A 22504-nucleotide genomic window follows, 5' to 3' on the forward strand; every position below is an offset into this window, starting at 1 on the left:
TTGCTTATTGAGTACGTGTGTAGAGGTTTGTTCAGCATTTGACCCTGTTGCACTATTTGCATCTACAAAATAAACGTGTGTTTGTACCTCAACTTTAATTTGGCTCCGAACTTATGGGATCCACACAAACACTTTCAACACAAGTTAATTTTTACAAAGATGCGCTTGGCATTTTACCTCTCCAAATTTTATTTAATTCTTGGATAAACTTCTCTGGTTTTGAAATGGGTAACGATTGAAATGGTTAATGTATTCTTGGTAAAATCTTCATCAATAAAATTTACTACGTTAGCTAACAGTTAACACTTTGTTCTTCCAGTCGGTGTGGGCACACAGCAGCTTCGTTTGGAAGAAGGAAGACAGAATTTTGTTGTCCGTGGGATCCGGAAACGTTGTCCTCACGGCCGATCGCGATATTCACAGACCCAGTATGTGTGGGTGTGTGTGTCAGGCTTGTGCATCTACAGTGCCCTTCTAAAAGGCGGGGTCCATGTGGCAGAAGTCAATTGACAACCCAAGACAGCGTTTTAGAGGAGAATACTTGTATGTATAGAAGGTCACTTTGTCACCCTAACGTGGGAACCGGAGTGGCGGACCTCGTGTTAGTTAACGCAAGGTCACTGACAAAGGTGGAAACTCCTTTGTGAAGAAAAAAAAGGTGGTCGTTACCACAATACAAAACTCAGGAAAGTGCTTCGTATCTCCTGCCAAAGTCGAAGGTCGACAGTAATAACAGTCATCTCTCCTCACGTCCAGCTACAAGACCTGTGCGCAACGACAGCACAATAAAAAACGCTTTGAGATGAGCTTCGGTGCATTGTTCTTTTGATTGACCCGACGTGAATGACTTGAGGTTTTGATTTGGGAATTTTATTTTGGCTTTCTGGCCTTAGATTGCAATGGTCGGGGCATTTTTACACATCAACTTGATGAATATATGTGGTTAGTATATAGCTGCCTTAGAAGCTTATGTTCGGTTCTTACGTTCTGAGAGTTAATTCGATTGTTGTCAATAGTAAATACATTTTGATTTAAACTTAATCCATCTGTTGTCTGCCTCCCAAAAGCTGCCGGTGAGGCAAAGAGCATCAATTCGATCTAATCATGAAGAAGGCTCGAGAGCAGCAATATGTAGTTCGGAGTTTGAGAAGATTTGGAAGGTCACCAAAGGTGCTTGCAAATTTATACACGTGTGTCATTTAGAACATTCTTGCTGAGTACATCATTGTCTTTTACGGAACGCCCAATGCAAAAGGAAACAAATAATCTTCCACAAATGGTGGTAAACATGGCCATTCCCACGATAGATATTTTTCATCATTTCTTATGAGGTGGTACCCAGCACAACATGGACACTCAACACTTGGGCTATTCCCCTGCTTCCAAAAGAATGGTGATTCAGGAGACTGAATATGCACATTCATTGTGACAAGTCAGATGCTTACACTCCAACATCATATTTCTATAAGGAAAATCCACCTACAGACACTATCTCATGTTTCACTCTATTTTGCACTAATTGTTTTTTTTTAAATATGGTTCTCACTCTATCGTTATTTTTTGGAATAAATGCACAACACTGCTGCCACAAAAGGACACAATACGAAAACCATGTTCCAGATAGTAAATCTGATTCAGATTCTCGATCTACATGCCTTCAGTCAATCAGAGGTACACGGACCACGCTGACAGTGCAGATGGGTTGTTCAGACATTGAGAGGTACACCGACCATTGCTACAGTGTATATCTGTTGTTCTGTCAGTGAGTGGTACACTGACCACTTTGACAAGGCAGTTGTGTCTTCCAGTCAGTGGGAAGTTCTCTGACCTCTATGACAGCGCATTTGTTATGTTCACTCCGAGAGTAGTACTCTGAGCCACTGTGACAGTGAAAATGTGTGTTGTTCAGCGAGTTCATGCATTCCCTGCCAAGAATTCATTAGAGATTTTTTGTGCAGTCCGTGAGCGGCAGTCTGGTTTAGAGTTTCCTTGGCATTGTGCGTGATGACAGAACACATTTTCGTATCATATTGGAGATTAGTCATTGCCAGGAACAGGCGGTTGATTGTTGCTTTAATTAACTGTTTTGCCTCATGGCCACGTACACAGCAATGTTCGAAATTGTGATTAACTGTGTTGTTTTCAATGAGATGTAACGTCACACACATTAAAGAGACATGTCATTAAACGGCAGGTTTAATGATCATTGGCGTTCACCTCTCTCATTCTGTACCAGGTTGGGCTGGCGATTCTACCACTTCATTTCAAGCCAGTATCCTAGATCGCTGCAGGTCCAGATACGACTCCCAAGCGTCCCATTGGTGGCACCCACCCCGGAACCCGAGCGGAACGACTGCCTCATGCCCGAGTCACGTTTATTCCCCATTATCTCTGACGCCACCACGGACGAGGGTCCGCGCTCTCAGCTCAATGTGAAACCTTTGGCTAGTTACGAATTACACCTGGAGCGCGGCCAGTCAAAGGGAGGTCGGAAAATCGCCCGTGAATATCCCACAGTCACCGGAAGATGAGTTTTACACAATGAGATGGTAACAGGTTCACTCCCAGTCCGGGTCTGTGGTCCTGTACAGAACTCAACTGGTCGTGCCCGGTCCCAATGAACCAATTCACCCCGGACCCTGAAACAGACGGAAGAGAAATGAGGAAACATTTATTAGGGTCGTGTCGGGTGTTAACATTTCACAGACACTCACAGGGAACCATCCCCAGGGAAGCCCGAGGACTCACTCACCATTTACCACACGGGACATGAATACAAACACTCACCCGATCCGCTGCAGTGTCGGGAGGGACAGGATGAGGCGGTGGAGAGCGAGAACAGACCCGTCATTGATGGGGTTTGACCGCAGTTCCAGCTCCGTCAATCAGCGGTTAGTACTGAGAGTGCAGGCGATCCTCGGCACCAGAATGGGTGAGACCTACCCCGTACCGCCTGTAGATGAGAGAGGAAGAGGGTGAGGGACAGCGATAGACAGGATACGGTGAAAATACCCAGTGTTTATCAGCAAAGCTGGGTCAGAGACCCAATGATAGTGAACACAGTCTCTCACAATCTGGTCCATTCCCCGCAATCTTTGAATCCCTCAGAGCCACAAACGCCAGTTTCGCTCCCGAATTTCCTGGTGCATTGCCATTCAGGTCCAGCTCCGTCAGTGATCGGATTCTTCTGAGATCGGAGGCGTGACACTGGGCATCGGAATGTGTGAGACGAACGCTCTACATCCTGTTGATGAGAGAACTTGAGGATGAATATAGTGGATTGGTGGGTTCTAGACTGCAGTGAAAAGGAAGCGATTATTTATTGATGGAACAACGAAGGGAGCTGCGACCCAGTAAAAAATCGTAAGAGACCAGGCAGGTAGTTCATATCCCGTGTGGCCGTTCAACTCACTGACACATGCACCATTTTGGATATTGTCCATGGGGACGACCAACCAGGGACCTGCCGCGGCGCTCAGGTCACTGCCGCAGTGACCGTCATGGTAGCAAAAAGGGGAAGGGAGAAGAAGAGCCTAAATATTTCGCAAGAGCAGATAAGTTTCTGGGAACTAATCGAAACTTCCGCGTCGTAGGTTTTCTCCCACGTTCTGGGATCAAGTTCACGTCATTCTCACGGGGATGGTGGCGCAGTCAATTGTTCTATTCCTTGATGTTTTTACGAGAATTCATGAAATCCTATAGAATGCGTTCAGGGTGTTTTGCACGAAGTTGAACGACAGGATACCCTGGGTTTTGCGATGAGAAATGGGAGGATAACCGAGATGAACATGACCATAGAAATGATGCAGGAGGGAGTGCTTCAGATTTCTCGATCAGTGGCCTCTCTTTCCAGGAAGATGGAAACTTTGCCAGCGAGCAGGTTCGTCTCTCAACTGGGCTGGGGGGTTTAATATACTTGTTGTAAAGTTTTCTCCTGCTGCTTCAGGGGTTTGAAAAAGATTGGTGTGGCAACATTAACCAGAATAAGGCGGGGAAAGGGTCAAATTGTAAAATATTGTTGATATTTTTACTATTGTCTTTGTCAGAAAGTCAGTCATGTTGGGAGCAGAAATATACTCAGTTGGAGAGTTTGAATTTTGTTTATTTCAATGCAAGCAATATCGGGAACACCTGGAACTGTAGATGGAATTACGATGCTGTGGTATTACAGAGATTTGAATGACACGAGATCAGAACTCGCTGATGCAGTTGCTTCCTTCTATATTTTTGGAGAGGGAGAGGATGGAGCTGGTAAAAGAGGGTTGATGGAATAGCATTGCCAGAGCTGATGAAAGGGAGGACATCGTGGGTGGATTGTACACTGAGTCAAGGAGGGTGAAAGGCAAAATTTGGATGGGATCGATAACTGTATGATCAGAGTGAATAATTTAACTTCTCATAACAGAATATGTGGGGTTGAATTCATTGATGTTCAGACTGGGAAGATCCAGGCCATCATTCAGCATCGTCTATATGGCCCAGAATAGCCCTCGGGACCCTTAGGAACGGATAGGTAGACATATTTTGGAATGATAAATAAATAATATAGTTGTCAGTCTGGAGGTTTTTAACTTCTCAAATATTAACTGGAACCCCCTTATCGGAAGAAAGATAGATGTGGCAGAATTCCTAAAGAGTTCAAAGATGCATTTGTGATACAGTATGTGGTCAAGCCAACTAGAGGTGTGTAGAGCCAGTTGATGAAGTAGACAAATACGATGCGGTCAAACAATGTGGCCTCTCCTTGTAGTGAATCTCTGCTAAGCTGGTTGTCTCCCCTCCTGCATGCCTTGCTGTACTAACATTGGCTGTGCATTATCTCTACCATTAAAGACATTCCCTTTGGGTATAACTGTGCATGCACTCATTGTCTTTCATTATTGTACCATAAGTTTCTGCTAATAAAAGCCATGAATATTGTTTGACCGCATCGTCTTTGTCTACTTCATCAACTAGCACTACAATTTTATTAGCAGAAGTGGATACAGTGCTCAAGCCAGAGTGGCTGATAATCAACTAGACTATCCCGAGGGCCAGAGGAAATTTCAACCACTGGATTGCTTGTTTCGATAACTACATGGCTCGAAATAACGTGGTCGATGAGGTGATACAGTGCGGCCACTTGAATTCCCTGCTGGGTGAAGTCCCTTTTGCCGTTACACAAGGTGCTATCACTCTGGCTATAACCCGGGAACATCTGACCGCTTACTATGCAGTACTACTGAACGTGGTGCTTGCTCGACACCAATTGCTGACAAGACGCCAGAAACCCAGGGAAAGTGATGGTGCCTGTGCACTAGCCCTGGAATCACTGGGAAACGAATGTGATGTCAGGGCATTCAATGTGCAACAATACCGCAGTGGCTTGAAGCAGGATGCTTTTGTCAACGGAATCGACTCCAGTTAAATCCGACAGGGGTTGCTGAAGATGGAGCCTTTAACCTAAGATCGGGCAGTCATTCTAGCCAAAAAACTGGGAAGTGTTATGCGGTCCAGGGAAATGCTAGAAACCGAAGGGGAAATATCCAGGAGTGCTGCAACCCTGAAGGAAAGAAAAGGGCGAACCCCTAGCAAATCCTACTTCTGTGATGAGCTGGCTCCCCAGAGAAGTGCCCAGCTCGATTTGCTACGTGCAGCTATTGTGGGAAACTCGGCCACATCGCTACAGCATGTAGGGAGAAAAGTACTCCCACTGATAAGAAGAGAAGCGCTAAGAAAATTCATCCTGTAGCTGCAGAAATGGAAGATAACTGTGAAAAGGAGGAATCTTCTGACGTGCCGACTGAATTGGCTTCAAGTAACGGTGAGGTGAGATCAACTCAAAGTTACCGTGATAGCTCAATTGACTGTAAAGCTTTGGGGATGTTACGGACTGGAACGGTAGACTATGAAGAGGGAGGTGAATGGTGAGACATCTGGATTGCCTAATAGACTCGGGGAGTACTGACAGCTATATCAACAAGAAAGTCGCCAAAGCTTTAAATATGCGGAGATATCCAGCGAACCGAAAGATATCGATGGTTTGTAGAGAACTTGCAAAAACTGTACGGGACAAGTGTAAAGTTACTTTAAACTTGCTGGGATATTGCCTTTCCAATGTATGGCTTTTTGTAATGCCTACGCTCTGCGCTCCTGGGATTAGATATTCAATCTCAGATGAAAATTGCAGTGTTGAATTTCGATGGGCCAGTACCTACACTTACCATCCGCCGCGCTTGCTACTGAGTCTGTCCACATTAAAGATCAAAGCTTCTTCCCTTTTCAGTGATTTATATTCTGAGTGTCGGCCCATCGCCACTAAGAGCCGTTCTTACAGCAATGATGATCGTGAGTTTATCAAAGCTGCGACCCAGAGATTGCTTAAAGAGGGAGTGATTGAATCCAGTAAGAATCCGTGCGAGTCCAGGTGCTCGTTGTGAAAAATCACATTAGGAAACAACTGGCCATTGTCTACAGCCAATCAACCGTTACACCAACCTGCATGCGTACATACTGCCACGCATCAATGAAATTATTAATCAGATAGCGCAGTACAAAGTGTACTCCTCTATCGACCTCAAAGCAGCTTACCACCAAATCCACATTAAAAAAAGGGAACGACCCTATCCAGCCTTTGAGTCAGACGGGGGGTTATACCAGTTTAAAAAAGTACCTTTTGGAGTCACTAATGGTGTGTCAGTGTTTCAGAGGGAAATGGATAAGATTGTTAGAAGTATGAGTTACAGGGTACGTTTCCATATCTGGATAATGTCATTATCTGTGGGAAAACACAGCTGAGCACAACAACTTAAAAATATTTTTTTAGCAACAGTGAGAGTAAATGTGTTTTCCACGCGGCAGAGCTGCCCATTCTGGTCTACATTGTCCGATACGGAAAGAATGGCTTCCCTTAAGAAGTTACCACCCTCAGACTCAACAAAAGCCCTTAAAAGGTGTATGGGATTTTTTCCTACTACTGCAAATTGGTATGTGACTACGCTACGAAAGCACGCTCTGTTTGACACTAAAACTTTTCCTCTCTCTGCTAATAAAATTGTAGTGCCGGTTGATGAAGTAGACAAAGACGATGCGGTTAAACAATATTCATGGTTATTAGCATAAACTTATGGAACAATAATGAAAGAATAATGGGTGCATACACAATTATACCCAAGGGGAGTGCCTTTAACGGTAGAGATAATGCTCCGCCAGTGTTAGTGCAGAAAGGCTTGCAGGAGGGGAATCAGGCAGCTTAGAAGAGATTCACAAGGAGAGGCCGTACTATATCTACTACTTGGTAATGAACCGGTTTGGTTGTCATACCTCTACGTATCGGGGCATTTTGTGAAAGCCATCACAAATCCCTCACCATCAGTAGAGGCATAGACAAGGATAATAGTAGACCAGAGCTTCTCAACCTTTTTCTTTCCACTCACATATCACTTTAAATATTTCCTATGCCATAGGTGCTCTTTAATTAGTGTAGGATTGCATACGGTGGTGTTTGCGTGTAAGTTTGAGAACTAATGTTTAATCGCACCTAATTGACTCGTTATGTCCAGGGTTTTAGAGGTGTGGAGGAAATGGGCCAATGATAATTTTTGAAGCAAAATATTTCAGTCAAAAAAGGGTCGAGACCAGATATTCTCAACCTTCCCTTCGCACTCGCATCCGACCTAAATCAACACCTAAATAATCACAGAACATTGATTACATTAGGGGTAACTTAAATTGGTATGTTAGTGGTAATAAAAACGTTGAGAAACGCTAGATAAGACCAAATGGTAAAGTGTCTAATGTAGCAAGGAATGGGATAATCAGGAGTTCGGAAGTGTACATTGGGAATGGAGGTCCTCAGTTAAAATGCACTGACCTATTGAGGTGGCGATTTAGGCACCACTTTCGCAGGGTTGTAGATAGGTTTCTTTCACTGAGACAGAGAAATAGGTCACGATAAGGAAACCGTAATTTACAACACACTGAGAGCGAATTAAGAGAAAGAAGGAAGCAAAGAGAGAGTTCAGGAAGCTAAATGCAGGAAGGATTCATGAGAAGTATATGAGAGAGATGAAAGAACTTAAGAAAGATTTAGGAGAGCTTGAAGGGGACAGTAGAAGGCCTTTGCATGTTGGATAACGGCGTGTACTATGCCTATGTGAAGGACAGAATGATGAAGTTACTGAAGATAGGGTTGCTTAAGGATGAAGCACGCAACATATTCCTTGATGGAGAGCAGTCTGGCCAGGTCCTGAATCAGCGGTGGCTAGAATACCGCTCTCACCTTCGGATAACTCAGCCACTTTCCCGTCTTCTTCACTGTGATGTTCCAGGTTATTCAACTGGGTACAAAATAATTTCTGAAACGTCCTGCTTTATTGTCAATAGCCCAAAAGCATATCCAACATTTCGAGCTCTTTTATCAAAGGCTTTTCCTTGATTTGCTTTAATTCAATCTTTAAACTGACAGTTATAATATGCTGACATATATTGCAACTCTGAATTGATTTTCCACACGTTTCCCTGAGCAGTGGCGTTAATTTGATTGTATTGCATAACAGTAATTCTTGAGGAATATTGAAAAATGGACATCGATGTGATCCGGCCGAAACACTCGGAATTCACTATCAAATTATTCAATATTCAAGTGTGTTTATTTTAAAATAAAAAGTATCAATGATTGGAAATATGAAATGGAGCATCGTCATATGTGCTTCCCCTGTGCATCCGGACTCCCAGTTAACTTCACCACTTACGCTAGATTTATCCATTAGTCCATGTGGTGACTAGTCCATAATTATCTTTAATAACTTACCTTTGAGGAATCAAAATGATGCCGGGCATACCGTATGGCGCTGGGTATTGTTATTGCACGATGTTTTCTACACATGTAACCTTGAAAAGCAGGGAGATATCGTGCTCATGAAGTTCATTCTATATTCAAACGGGAATAAGAGACAAAAACATTTATTTCAGATCAGACAAAGAAGGTGGCCTGACACATGGGAAAGAATCGAGTATTTAAAGGTACTCAGACAAGAAGGATGGTCATCACTGCCAGTTATCAGTACAGCTGCACCAGCCGCTGCAGTAACGAATGGTCGGAAGGTGTGAAGTACTGTTTCTGAAAATGATTGGGCATTAACCAGTGATTGATGAGGGGAGTAAATTAACGCACGGTAATGTGGATTTATAATCTTATGATCATTGATATTTCCATCTCTTACATGATGGAGTAAAATCTGTCCTTTACTATTACAGGAAAACAGTAACGAGCAATAAAGTGAGCGCTTCATGGGCATCGAGAGAATACCTTGTTGGTGTGAAAGAACCATCAGATCATTCGGAAGAATGTATAGTACGAATAATGCTCTCAGAAAAACATTCCTGTCATAGACATTGAATCGCCTTCAAGTTAAGGGAAAATTCGAAAATCATTTGACACATTCACCTGTGCGGTGAGCTGGAGATGGATATTTGAAAAATCCAAAGAGTGGGAGCGAGCAGAGCAATCTTCAGTTGCTCCCTGAATTTGGACTGTGTCACACCGTAAACACATGTGTTTGTTCAGCTGAATAGCTGAATCACGACACCCCATTCCTTTGCTATATTAAGGCGGATGGATGTCTCCAGGATGGAGTAGAGAAAGTGTGTGAGGATAAAGACCACGGTAGTGGTCGCCCAGCAGAGATGGAAACTCGCTGACAGCAGGAAGAGCAGAATGATAGATTGTCTCCGACTCTCCATCTCATGATCCTGCTATTTCTTGCAACTTCTCTGCCCCCTAAGCCTCTGGCGGACTCGACTCACCGCCACAATCTGCTAATTTTTCAATGCATTGAGGATCAAAATAAGGGAAAAAGGAAACACGGGGTTCATCAGCTAATCCATCCAGTAAAGCCAATTAAATTCTAAATTCCAGAGGATCACTGGTCTCCTAAAACAAACCCATGTATCACGAACGTATCCTGATACAATGTCCATATATAGGAAAGAAAACGGGATTTCCTAATATTGAGTCCGAAGCATATTGTGGCGATAATGATCCCGCAATCTCCGGAGTGCAATCTTTTGTCGTCAACTCAGTGCAGCAAATAAACACCCATTGCTCAAAGATAAAAAGCCACCACCAACCACAAGGATCTATACCACAACACATAAAATATAGGGGACAAGGCAATACGGGGCTCTGCGAATGTCTATTAAAATGTGAGAAATGTACACTTATCAAGGTGATGTACGTGTTGAGATGAACTATTTGGTAGAAGATGTCTTCACTAACCACCACCATGACGTCCGCTGCATCCATCGCCACCAGATAGCGAGAAATACACTTGGACATACCGCATTTTTCTCAGCAGACAACGACGATAGCCATCAGGTTAAGTTGGAAAACAAACCAGGGGTAACATAGTGACAAATAAGAGAAATTTGAAATAGATTACTGAGCAAATGAACAATGCTGCCAATGAACTCACGGACACTTTCATCTCTTGTCCTACTCAAATGAGAATATTAGTTTCAATATCCTGCCTCCTATGACGTGTTTTGCACCGACATTCTACATTTTCAACTGAACAGAATAGTCACACAAATTGTTAGGATGAAGAGTGTATGCCGAATCGTTAACTAAGATTTACATACCTGCAGCACCTCCATTTCATTCGTGTACCCGAAACCAAACTGCTTTTGAATATCGATATAAAATCACATTTTTCTATCGACATTTTTCTTACTGGGGAAAATCCCATGGATCAACTGAGCCAGTTTGTTGAAGTATCTATAGCCAGATTGACAGCGTTTCATCAATCCTTTGAGCGAACTCGGTGAATTTTCAAGGTGATCGAGATTATGTGTTAGTGCATCAAATAATTGGACGAGTAAATCATGGACAATTCAATGGGAATTATAAATGTTTTTACAACAATTTTCGAAGCGAAGGACTTGAAACCATGATGATATATGTGCTTCACTGTGAGCTTCGTCCAATTCTCGAAGATTGGCAAAGATCATTTTGACGAAATTCTCTGAGTGATTCCCAATGTCATAGAAAGTGGAAACTCATTGTCAATGTTGCAAGTGGACATCTGATAGTGTATTGAATAGCAAACAGGAAGGAAGAATTGAAATAATCAAATCAGATTGACCAGTGATCGCTGGTGACAAGCTCCAATACCAACAATTAACTTATGGCAGAAAACACTTACCAGGGACGCCGATGACTTCAATTATTGGGTACCACACTTCCTCAAAAGATGTCATAATATTCAGCTGCTTGCGTCTTCCTGACTAGACACAGGTGCAGTTGATAATTTGATGTACCTTTACCAGCTATTTCAAATATATCGATGTACGAAGTGATATGTCCTAAATTAGCTGCAAAGAAAATGCAAAAACAAACTTTTATAAATTCCAACTAACATCAATATTTTACATTCTCCTTTTCTTTGTTCAAGAATGCGGTTCCAAGATTGTCCACACGATCGTTCAGTCCAAAGTTCTCTTCCTATTCTGAAATACCCATTACTTTAGATGAATAGGTGAACCGATGAATCCAGAAACTTCACATTAATTAATTTAATTCCCCGTCGCTGATCAAACAATGAATTATTTTTCCACTTCAGTTCAACTGTAAGTCCACAGAGAAGTAAAGTTCTCGCTTCTGCATTCCAAAGCAACTCGGCGTCTAACGTTATTACTCCACCCCTTGTGACATCTGGTCACACCCTCAGTGTGATCTATTAATCCAGTCAGTGGAACTTAGTGGTCTTTCTATTATTATTCCGCCAGTTGATACCCCATTTACTGACTCTGTGTGTGTGTGTGTGTGTGTGTGTGTGTGTCTGTGTGTGTGTGCGCGCGCGCGCGCGCGCGTACATGTGTATGTTTGGAAATATGTGTGTGTGGGTGGGGGAGGGTGTTTCCATGCATCTGATGTTCATTTATTTGTGTTGGTTGTTCATTTGTCCTCCCTCAATTGCTTTTATCTTACAGTCCCTTCCAATCAGAAAACTACCTGCAATTTCCAACTAAACCTCTCAGCTTACCACATATGTACAAACAGAACCTCTTCGCTAGTTGATTATCTCTCTTCTTAATTTGAAATAACCTTCAGTGAATAACATCCTATCAAAATATCCAGAATAAAATTATATGTTCGAATCCGTAATTATTCAAAAGGGCAAACAGTTCTTCGCGGGACACTTTAATGCAGTCTGTGTCTTCCCCGTGAACGTAAACGGGGTTAAGGATATTTGATGAGAATATTAGTGACAGGTTGTTACTGATAAAACTAGCGCATATTTTTCACCACATATGAAAAAGTTCAACTTTGGTCCGCAAATCTCCGCCGAGGAGGTGCTGGTGCGGAGCAGTTAATGGTTTTGTACTGGTTATATAACACTCACCTAATCAGAGGTCATTCAATAAAGTAGGACTGCAGTACCATGAGACGTGTTAAAACTGCATGATGTGTGAGCATTTGGATGGATTTGTGGATGCGAATGACTAACATCGGTAGAACGTGGTAGTTGCTCGAAGTTAATATTGATTAACTTTGATGTACGCTTCACAGATTTGGAGGTTTGGCTCAGGAGGCTTCCAGTGATCATGCAGGATAATGTGAGACTGCTAGGGAGGCAGATAGTGTGATGCAAAGGACAGAGTTGGAGGACCGTCGGGCCTTGAACGTGACGCACAAGGCCGCGATTCGCTCCCTTTTGTGTTCTTAGGAGTGTGGCTGCAGGAAGGATAAGTGTACTATGTGTAACATCATGATTTAGGTAGACATTGAAGTGGGGCGGATAGAAAGAGAAATGTAGTGGTAATTGGGGATAGTATCATTGGGAAATAGGAAAGGATGTGCTCTGTCGCAGGATTAGAGCTTTCCGAAGGCAATATTGCCTCCATGGTGCCCTAGTTTGGGACATCTGGTGTAACAGACAGGATCTTTCATTTATGTCATGCATGTGGTCACCAATGACGGAGGCATAACCAGGAAATATGTATTCCAAGGGAATGTGAACAGCTGGGACCCAAACTTGAAGAAGAAACAGAGAGTTGATTAGTATTTTATATAGGTGGCAGGTGCCGGCCGGTCGGGTCTCTGCTGCAGAAAGTGGCGAAAGCTTTAAAACATTCTAATTGGAGGCTTAAGAGGATAATTAATCCATCATGAAGATGAGCCTGTCCAGTTTGGCAAATCTGAAGTGATTGACGAAAAGCAGGCATATGACATATCGTGCATATAAGTGGGGAGGTCAGGGGATAAACTATTTCCGACGAGAAAGAGCAAGCAGAATCAATGAGATTGTGTATATCTGGGAAACTGCAGAAACGGGCAGTCAGGGGATGGTCGACAATGACTCTGTCCGTCATGGGAGGGAGGTGACCAGATAAGATGAGATTTGGAATGGTGTTGGAGGTGGTGGTTCGATTAACTGTGATGAGATCGTCTAGAAGAGATAATAGGAGGTGGTAAATGAACTACAAAAGCCGAATATTTTCCCTCCACTCTGTGCAATGACCTCAAATTAAGTATGAAACCATCAAAACACGAAATCACAAGTCCGTGTTTATTCCTTACTAGAAAGGTCGTAATGTATGTATTACTACCTGATGCACTTGCAGGTTGAACAGGTAGGAAGTAGTGATAACAACATTTTAGCTTCCAAATTTAAAGGGAAAACATGACATTAGGTTTATCATTATTTCAGTGAAACAAAGGGAGTTGCAGTGGGATGAGAGAGGAACTGTCCCAAGTTGACTGGAAAAGTAAGCTAGATGGAGGGACTCCAGAACACTGTTAGTTGATATTTCTACAATTAATAAAGCACAGGAAAGATATATTCCGAGGATATATAAGGTTGTGAATGGTAAAATTACGCAGATGTGACTAACAAGAGATGTTCAATCTAAAGAAAACAAAAGTTCCTGTATGCAGGGTAGCAATAGATACTGGAAAACCAGAGGACTGTGAATTAAAAAAAAAATAAAAAAGTGAGACAAATAAAATAATTATGCATGAACAGATGAATTATGAAAGGAGATTGGAAAATAACATACAAAAGGATACTGAAATTTTCATCAAATACATAAGAAGTAAAAAGACACAACTGTTGATATAGGGCACATTGAAAATGAAGCTGGATAAATTGAAATGGATGGTAATTACATATCACAGGAACTAAATGGATATTTTGCATCTGCCATCACAATAGAGGACATTAGCAATATGCCTGATATTCCAATGTCTCTGGAAATAGAATTAAGTGCAGTCAAGATTACAAGAATGATTGTACTGAGGGAACTGAATGTTGTAAAATTAGATAAGACCACGGGAGCAGATGAGATGCACCTACAAGTTCTGAAGGCGGTTGCCTTCAGAACTTGTAGGTGGCATTTAAATTGATTTTCCAGAAATCAAAAATCTTAGGGATGGTTCCTGAGGATTTGAAGGTTGAAAATGTAGTTCCGCTGCCTACCAAAGGACAAAGGCAGAAAAAAAAAGAAATAATAGGCTTTTTAGTCTGACTTAAGTGGTGGGAAATATATTCGAGGTCATGGAATGCTTCGAGGTGCTTGGCATGATAGGTAAGTCCGCATTATTTCATGAAGTGAAGATCCTGCCTTAAAAACATAGGGGTACTTTTTGAGAAAATCTCAAGTGGGAGGGAGGGCAAGGGAAAGGCTGCGGATGTAGTGCATTTGGATTTTAAAAAGGCCTTTGATAATGTGCTGCATCAAAAAAATGGTGCTTAATAAGATGGGAGCTCGTGGAATTAAAGGAAAAAAAAATAGATTGAATCGAGGATTGTGACAGTGTATACAGATATGTTTTAGGGAGAAACATTGTGAAAGGCTTCTTAGATTAGGTCACATACAAACACTTTTAAACAGATCTTATTTGAAATAATGGAGCTCTGTCCATGCTAGACATATTGGGACCTCAGAGCTCTTGCAAAAGCTTTGAAGAATTCTCAAGATCTTTCACTAATGGATAGTTATTAATAAAAGGCAACGGATCAAAAATATTGCTGGACCCATAATTGTCTGGAAGAGAACTTGTTCCAAGAGGAGAGGACTGACTGTCTAATGTTTCACTTGGAATATGAGAAACAAAAAAGGGACTCTGGAGTGACCTGAAAGAAACAGGTTATCATCTGGATTACCTTGAAGGGGCAAGGTTCGTCAGCAAAGCACTGGAGTTGCTGATGGAATACATCAGTTGCGGATGACCTGGAACAAACAAGACCTGAGCGTAATCATTTATATTTCAAATACCAAAGCCTGGTGAACTTCATAATTTTTCAACTCTGTGCACACATAAAAATGCCTGCAACCAGGGAACTTGTAGGAATGAGGTGAGATTGGACTGTGAATCAAATAACGTTTCTCAACTTACACACATATTACATACATGCGCACTTAGAATTAGAAGGGGTTTAAGTTAGATTAAGAAAGATAATATTGATAAGTTAACGTTTGATTCTATTTTCACATTTAAATATAATTAAAAACAACTTTTGCTAAAGTAGCCACTTTTCTTGGTGAAAATCTATTGCTGCTGGTTTTTGGGGTCCTCCCACATTTGATAAACCTCCCCGGCCCGACTGTAGGGGGACGAGGCCCCGGACATTGATCCCGCTCTCCCTCCTCTCCAAGGCCGCACTCTCACCACGGCAGCTCCTTCACAGCGCGGCTCAAACAAGGACAGGGTCCGCGCCCGAGATCCACCACACAAATGCTCCCGCTGACCCAGGTTCCGTTGTCGACGGACCCGTTGCCGAGGGAACAGTACTCAGAGAAGCTCGTCGATATGTGACGTCAACACGCACACGCCTTCTCCGGGGAATGACGTCACGTGACGGGGCGGAGGCAGCTGTCAATCAGAGAAGCGGACGCGGGCGGTCACTGCGCATCGGGGGTTACAGAGACATTTCCAGATCCAATCTGCACTTGGGTGTTCATTGGAACCGGAAGCAAGTGGGAATAAATCAACGAAGAATGAGGGAAATAAATAAAGAAGGGAAACGGGAGTGCGGGATAAAACTGGCCTGAAATGTGGAAAAGTGACCGTCAGAGTTAATGTTGAGGTTTTTAAAAGGAATTCTGAGAAGAAAGTGGGCGGTGAAGCTACGCTCAGTGAGCCTCGGGCAGGGTCTGGGCTCAGTGATGGACAATAAGGAGGCAGCAGATTGAGAAAGAGGTGATTAGCATCACCTTGGACAAACGTTGTTTCGGACACAGCTGGAGGAGTGTGGAAGTTCTGGTCCCCACCCTGTAGGAAGGATAATACTGCAGGGGACAGGGTGCAGAGTGGATTCACCAGGACGTTGCCTGGAATGGAGCCTTTGAGTGAAGGTTAGAGACTGGAAAGGCAGGCTTTGTCTTCCTTGGAATGGAGGAGGCTGAGGTTGATGTGATTGTGAGGGGCGAGGTCAGGCTGTGCAGTGAGGAATTTTCCTCCATGACAGCCAGGTTAAATTAAAGTCCGTCGGTACCGGGTGAGGTGGTTTGAGGGGAACCAATTATTTCGGATTCACCCAGAGGGCTGTTAACGAACCAACTGCCTGAGAATGTTGTGGAGGCATGAACTCACATTTCCTGTCATATCCTATGGACAAGATGGACCGAATGGCCTCTTTCTCTAGATGCACAGGAGACTGCAGATGCTGGAATCCGAAACCGAACACAATCTGTGGAGCAACTCAGCGGGTCGAGCGGCATCAATGGGACAGAAGGAAACGGCGACTATTATTTTTCTCCCACTCGTGCTGCTTCACCCGCTAAGTTCGTCCAGTAGATTGTGTTTTTGGTCGGTTTCAGTGCTCTATGACCACAGTGCTCAACGGAGGATACAGGTAACTTCGCAGACGCGGTTGTTTGTTCGGATTTGGGAAGGAGGGGGATCTCAGAAATATTACATTCAGCAGTGGAGTGGTACTGAGCCCAGCGTTGGAGCTGCGGGATGACAGATCTCCTTGCCCCGGTGAACTTCATCGCAAGGTCTTATGGAATTGGCTAGCGAGTGGGTTTAATTTTTTTTAGTGTCCCTGTTTTAGCACCGGTTCAAAGATTATAGTTTTAAATTATCTATATGTCGCAGGAAATTAAAACATGAGAAGCTGTTAATGAAGATGCAAAAACAGGACCCTTCAAAGTAATCGGGAATCCGGGAAGAAGTTCTATTTGATTGACAATTTAAACAGAATTTTTTTGGAATTGACATGTGATTTGGTTCAGGTTTTTCTGCAGATGTCCTAAGGCGTGGATGAGGCGTTTGATAAGGAGACAGGTTGAAAGTTCGTGCACAAAATAGAAGGGGCCTGGAGCGTAAGACGCATTATATTTGGATGAATAAAAGGTTTGCTGTTCACCAGACAGGAGGGAGTGGGCATTCATGGGTATTTTTCTTTTGGTTGGCGAGGATGAGTGATGAGTCACCGCGATCAATGCCGACTAAAGCAACCAGATTACATTTCAATTCAACGGGTAAATGGAGAACGGTGTGGTCTATTGTTTAAGGAGAAACTCATTTAACAAAGAGATGGGCGGATCAGAATCCAAGGTTGAGAGACCGTGAGAACTACCGAGAACCGCAGCCCAGTGACGGGAAGGGTAAAACCCATCCTGGGAACTGTGCTCCGGACAGCAGTTTGTGATGTGAATATGAAGATGGAACATTGTATGAGCGAAAAATCTGCTCAAGAGGCTGCGCCTTTGACTGTGTTGTGAAGAAGTCGGAAGTGGGGTTGCGATCACATCCCCTGATTTCCCAGCCGCTTTTTGTGTCAACGGGAAAGCGTCGGTTCCAACCTCAATCCTGAAAGAGGAATTAACCGCAAAGTTCTCGTTGGTTTGAATATTTCTGTCGAAAAGCAGCGAACATGCCAGTGATAGTCACTCAGTCTCTGAAGGGACTCTCTTCTTCTAGTTCTCCTGTTAGAGGCGCCGGGGAACACTCATGGCGGCTCACGTTAGACACGTTGAAGTATATCATGTATTTTACATTTTTAATGTATTTTTACGAGAGAATAAAAAAGGAACCTTTGATTTGGGGAGAGAACGCGGTCAGTGCAGCAATAAAACGGGTTTAAAGGGAATTGTCTTCCTTTAATTCGGATCAAACGTTCTTTACAAACATTCTGCCATCGGAGACGGACGGAGTCAGTCGAGGATTCCGGGGTTTCCGTTTTGAATCGAAATCGAATATTTTCGTAAGGGGAGGAACAGAGAGGCGGAGGAGCCTGGATCTGACAGCAGGAGGTCAGCTCCTTGCCATGAAGTTTCACTCAGTTCAGAGTCGGAGAGTTTAGGCAGGGTCTCCGATATGACCGAGACAGCAGCCGCCAAGACGGCTCCTACCTCCCCCGCCGGCACCGAAACCGGCCGCCAGTGATTTTTTTATTGTGCTGTTGAAATGAAGCTTTGTACCCTGTTTCCGGTCAGCCCTTCCAGACACTGTGAGCGGATCAGAATAGAGCCTTCGGACCACTGAGTTCTCTTACTGCTGCTTTATTTGCTGGCTACGCTGGTTTTCTTGGCCAACAACACGGCTTGAATATTCGGCAAAACCCCGCCCTGAGCGATGGCCACCCCTCCCAGCAGCTTGTTCAGTTCCTCGTCGTTGCGGACGGCCAGCTGCAAGTGTCTGGGGATTATGCGGCTCTTCTTGTTGTCCCGGGTCCCGTTATCTGCCACCTCCAGGATTTCAGCCGTCAGATACTCGAGCACAGCAGCCAGATAGACATGGGCGACGGCGCCCACCCGCTCAGCATAGATATCCTTTCTCAGGAGCCTATGAACACCGCCACCGGGAACTGCAGTCCGGTCCGGGACGAGCGGGACTTAACCTTGGCTCGAGCTTTGGCGCAGGATTTGCCCCTTCCGCTCATTTCCGAATCTTCACAACTATTTCAGGGAGAACAACAAAATAACGTCGCAGTCGCCCTTCTTATACCTTCAGGAGGATTGCAGTGGGAGCCTTCTGATTAGAGATTAAACGCTTGATTTCATTGGTGAGCGAGATACCCAATCCGAGAACTGCTTTTGGAACCAATGAACAGGTCGTTGAGCGCGGAAAATATCCGCCAGACCCCAAATCGCTCGAAGACATTTTGTGCAGTCTGTAACCACGTGTTGTGACTCTGAGCGTTGACGTGATTTCTGCTGACCAGCCGTTACTCAAATACCTCACTTTTACATTGTGTGCATTGATGTTCCGACAATTCCCGAGAACTTCGTTACCCGATTCTTTTCAGTAACATTCTGAAATAGAAGCGATTCTCAGCAGCCATGAGCGGAGGGTCCTTGTGTGGACGGATCCCTGGTCAAACTGCGGTCGGAACCAAGGTTCCTCTGTGAAAGGACCGTGAGCCGACTGTGTTCTCGGGTAGTGGTGGGATCCGGGCCGGTTACAGTTAATACAAGGCACCCACAATCCAACAGTTAAACAAGCCAGTTTTGCCCAGATTAATTGCTCGCAATTGTCAAAGTGAATGATGAGCTTAATAAACATGAGAATGTAAAGTTTCCGTGGCCGTTCAGGGGATCGAAATCAACAGCGACACCAGGAACGAGTGGGCAGTGAAACCGCCAATCATCTGTATGAGGGTAAGCGCGCGAAGAAGAAATCTCAGGATGAATATTCAGTTTAAACTATTAACTAAATATTAGAATATTACAGGGTTGTAAATGCCCTTCGGCCCACGAAGTTGTGCCGAACTATATAAACGTCCTTATGGTTGGTCCTTTAAACGACACCGATCGGGACCTGGGTTCCAATCCCGCGTTGTCTGTCAGGAGTTTGTACCCGCTCCCCATGACTATGTGGGTTTCCCGGGGGCTCAAGTTTCCTTTAATCTTTCAAAGCATTCCAGGTTAAATTCATTGTAAATTGGGCGGCATGGACTCGTGGGCCGAAATGTGCTCTTACCGTGTTGTATCTCTAAATGTATAAAAAAGCCTTTTCAACAATCTAAACTTTCCCTACCTCACCTGGAACCCTTTATTGGTGGAACTCCCTCAGCGAGACTGTGAGTGGCTCTGAAAAGAGCCGTTGTGCTTCCGCTTTGTTTTCCTGCACTTTGCCTACCTTTACTTGGTCCTGGTGTACTTGGTCACCGCCTTTGTCTCTTCCGACACGGCGGGCTTGGCCAACTCTCTGCCGGGTCTGGATCTCCTGGGAGCTGATTGTCGACCTCTTGTTGTAATGGGCCACGCGGAAAGCCTCGCCCGCGATCCGTTCAGAAATATCGTTCACGAACGAGTTCATGATGCTCATGGCATTGGAGGAGATGCCGGTGTTGGGGTGAATCTGCTTCATCACCTTGTAGATGTAGATAGGGTAACTCTCCGTCCTTCCCCGCCTACGCTTCCTGCCCGCTTTGCCTGCTGGTCCAGCCAAGGCTTTCTTGGCGCCCATCTTGGGAGCTGCTTTCTGAACGTCAGGCATTTTCTCAGTCTCTTTCAAACACACAAAGATCAAGAAGCCCCTCGGAGCGCGGGTTAAATAGGCAGCCCCATGGCCCGAAGCTAATGAGCTATCAGGGACGGACAGGATTGTATTTGGTCGCTCGGAAATGAGGCGATTTACATTTGGCGGTGAAACATTCTGGTTGGAGACTGAGCGAACAAATTACAAAGCCTCGCTTCGCCAATCAGGTGTCGCCCCTTCTATCCGTGTCCCACTGCGGAATGGAAGTCGGCGCTGACCGGGGGCAGTTCCCTCTGCCGGTTCACACTAGACAAACCCCAGAGCTGCAGAGACAGAGGAGGGGCGGGTGGAAATGACACTAAATAAGGGAAACTTAGCGGCAGGTGGAAAGTTTGCAGCAAATAAAATTAACCCAAAGTAAAAAATGATGAATTGTAAAGTTGTGAATGGGCAGCAGGAGAGAGGGAAAGCGTTTCTGTGAGAAAGTGGGGCATGAGGGTGAGGTCATTTCTCACCCACTGGCCGTCTTCACAGAGGAAGGGGCAATGACGGCACCATCGTCCAGAGGAGGGGTGGTGAGATACAGAATGAAGAGTGGAGTATCAATGAGTCTATCCTCTGAGACCGGAAGAGTCCTGGATGAAATATATCTCAGACCATTAAAGGGAGCAGGAGAAGTAAATGTGGGGGCTCTAGCCTTTTTTTTTACTTTAGTTATTCGTTCAAAAACAAATTATACATAACATATACAACAATTAACCATAAACATGAACATATATATCTTTTTCTTTGGCTTGGCTTCGCGGACGAAGATTTATGGAGGGGGTAAAAAAGTCCACGTCAGCTGCAGGCTCGTTTGTGGCTGACCAGTCCGATGCGGGACAGGCAGACACGATTGCAGCGGTTGCAAGGGAAAATTGGTTGGTTGGGGTTGGGTGTTGGGTTTTTCCTCCTTTGCCTTTTGTCAGTGAGGTGGGCTCTGCGGTCTTCTTCAAAGGAGGCTGCTGCCCGCCAAACTGTGAGGCGCCAAGATGCACGGTTTGAGGCGTTATCAGCCCACTGGCGGTGGTCAATGTGGCAGGCACCAAGAGATTTCTTTAGGCAGTCCTTGTACCTTTTCTTTGGTGCACCTCTGTCACGGTGGCCAGTGGAGAGCTCGCCATATAATACGATCTTGGGAAGGCGATGGTCCTCCATTCTGGAGACGTGACCCATCCAGCGCAGCTGGATCTTCAGCAGCGTGGACTCGATGCTGTCGACCTCTGCCATCTCGAGTATATATATATATATATAAAAGAAATCCCCACTCCCCCTTCACCCAACTCTCCTAAGGAGAGCCATAAAGAAAGAAAAAAGAAAAAATTAAAGAAAAAATAAATATACATATTAAGATCTAATCAATATAAATTGAAATGTAAAAATTCAGAGTATAACAGCCACTTGTTAATAAAAAACTATTATCACGCGAAACATACATATTATTTCCATTATTGAACAATATCTCATCTCATTATGCCATCTATTAATATCTCATTATGCCATCTATTAATATCTCATTATGCCATCTATTAATATCAATCATATTTGTATCTTTCCACGTACTAGCAATACATTTTTTCGCTACAGATAAAGCTAAATATACAAAACTTATCTAATCCCAAGCCTTTCAGAGGTTGCAAACGACCCAATAAAAATATTGTGGAATCTAAAAGTATTTTATTCTTATACAGGTATTCTAAAAACAATTGAATTTTCTTCCAAAAAGATTGTATATGTATACATGACCAAACAGCATGAAAAAAAGTTCCAACTGTCTTACCACATCTAAAACACAAATCTCATTCATGAAAACCATACTTTTTAAATTTTTCAAATGTTAAAAATAATTGATAAAAAAATTATGCAGAATGCATAACGTGCATTTATCAATCGAGTGACACTATCATAACAGATATCTAACCAATCATCCTCAGAAAAAATAAAACCAGTAACCGCTTCCCATTTACTTTTAGATCTGTCCCAACCCTTTTTATCCATATCATCCTGTTATATTTGATACATAGATGGAATATAACCGTTTCCTGGTACTTT

General features: G+C 43.7%; 2 pseudogenes; both read right to left on the reverse strand.

Annotated features, from left to right (window-relative positions):
- Window positions 1-2056: 2056 nt before the first annotated feature.
- Window positions 2057-20431, reverse strand: LOC138740967 (histone H2B 1/2-like; annotated as a pseudogene).
- Window positions 18014-19292, reverse strand: LOC138740966 (histone H2A-like; annotated as a pseudogene).
- Window positions 20432-22504: the final 2073 nt, after the last annotated feature.

The sequence above is a fragment of the Narcine bancroftii genome, chromosome 8 (genome assembly GCF_036971445.1).
Source record: "Narcine bancroftii isolate sNarBan1 chromosome 8, sNarBan1.hap1, whole genome shotgun sequence".
Classification (NCBI taxonomy): domain Eukaryota; kingdom Metazoa; phylum Chordata; class Chondrichthyes; order Torpediniformes; family Narcinidae; genus Narcine; species Narcine bancroftii.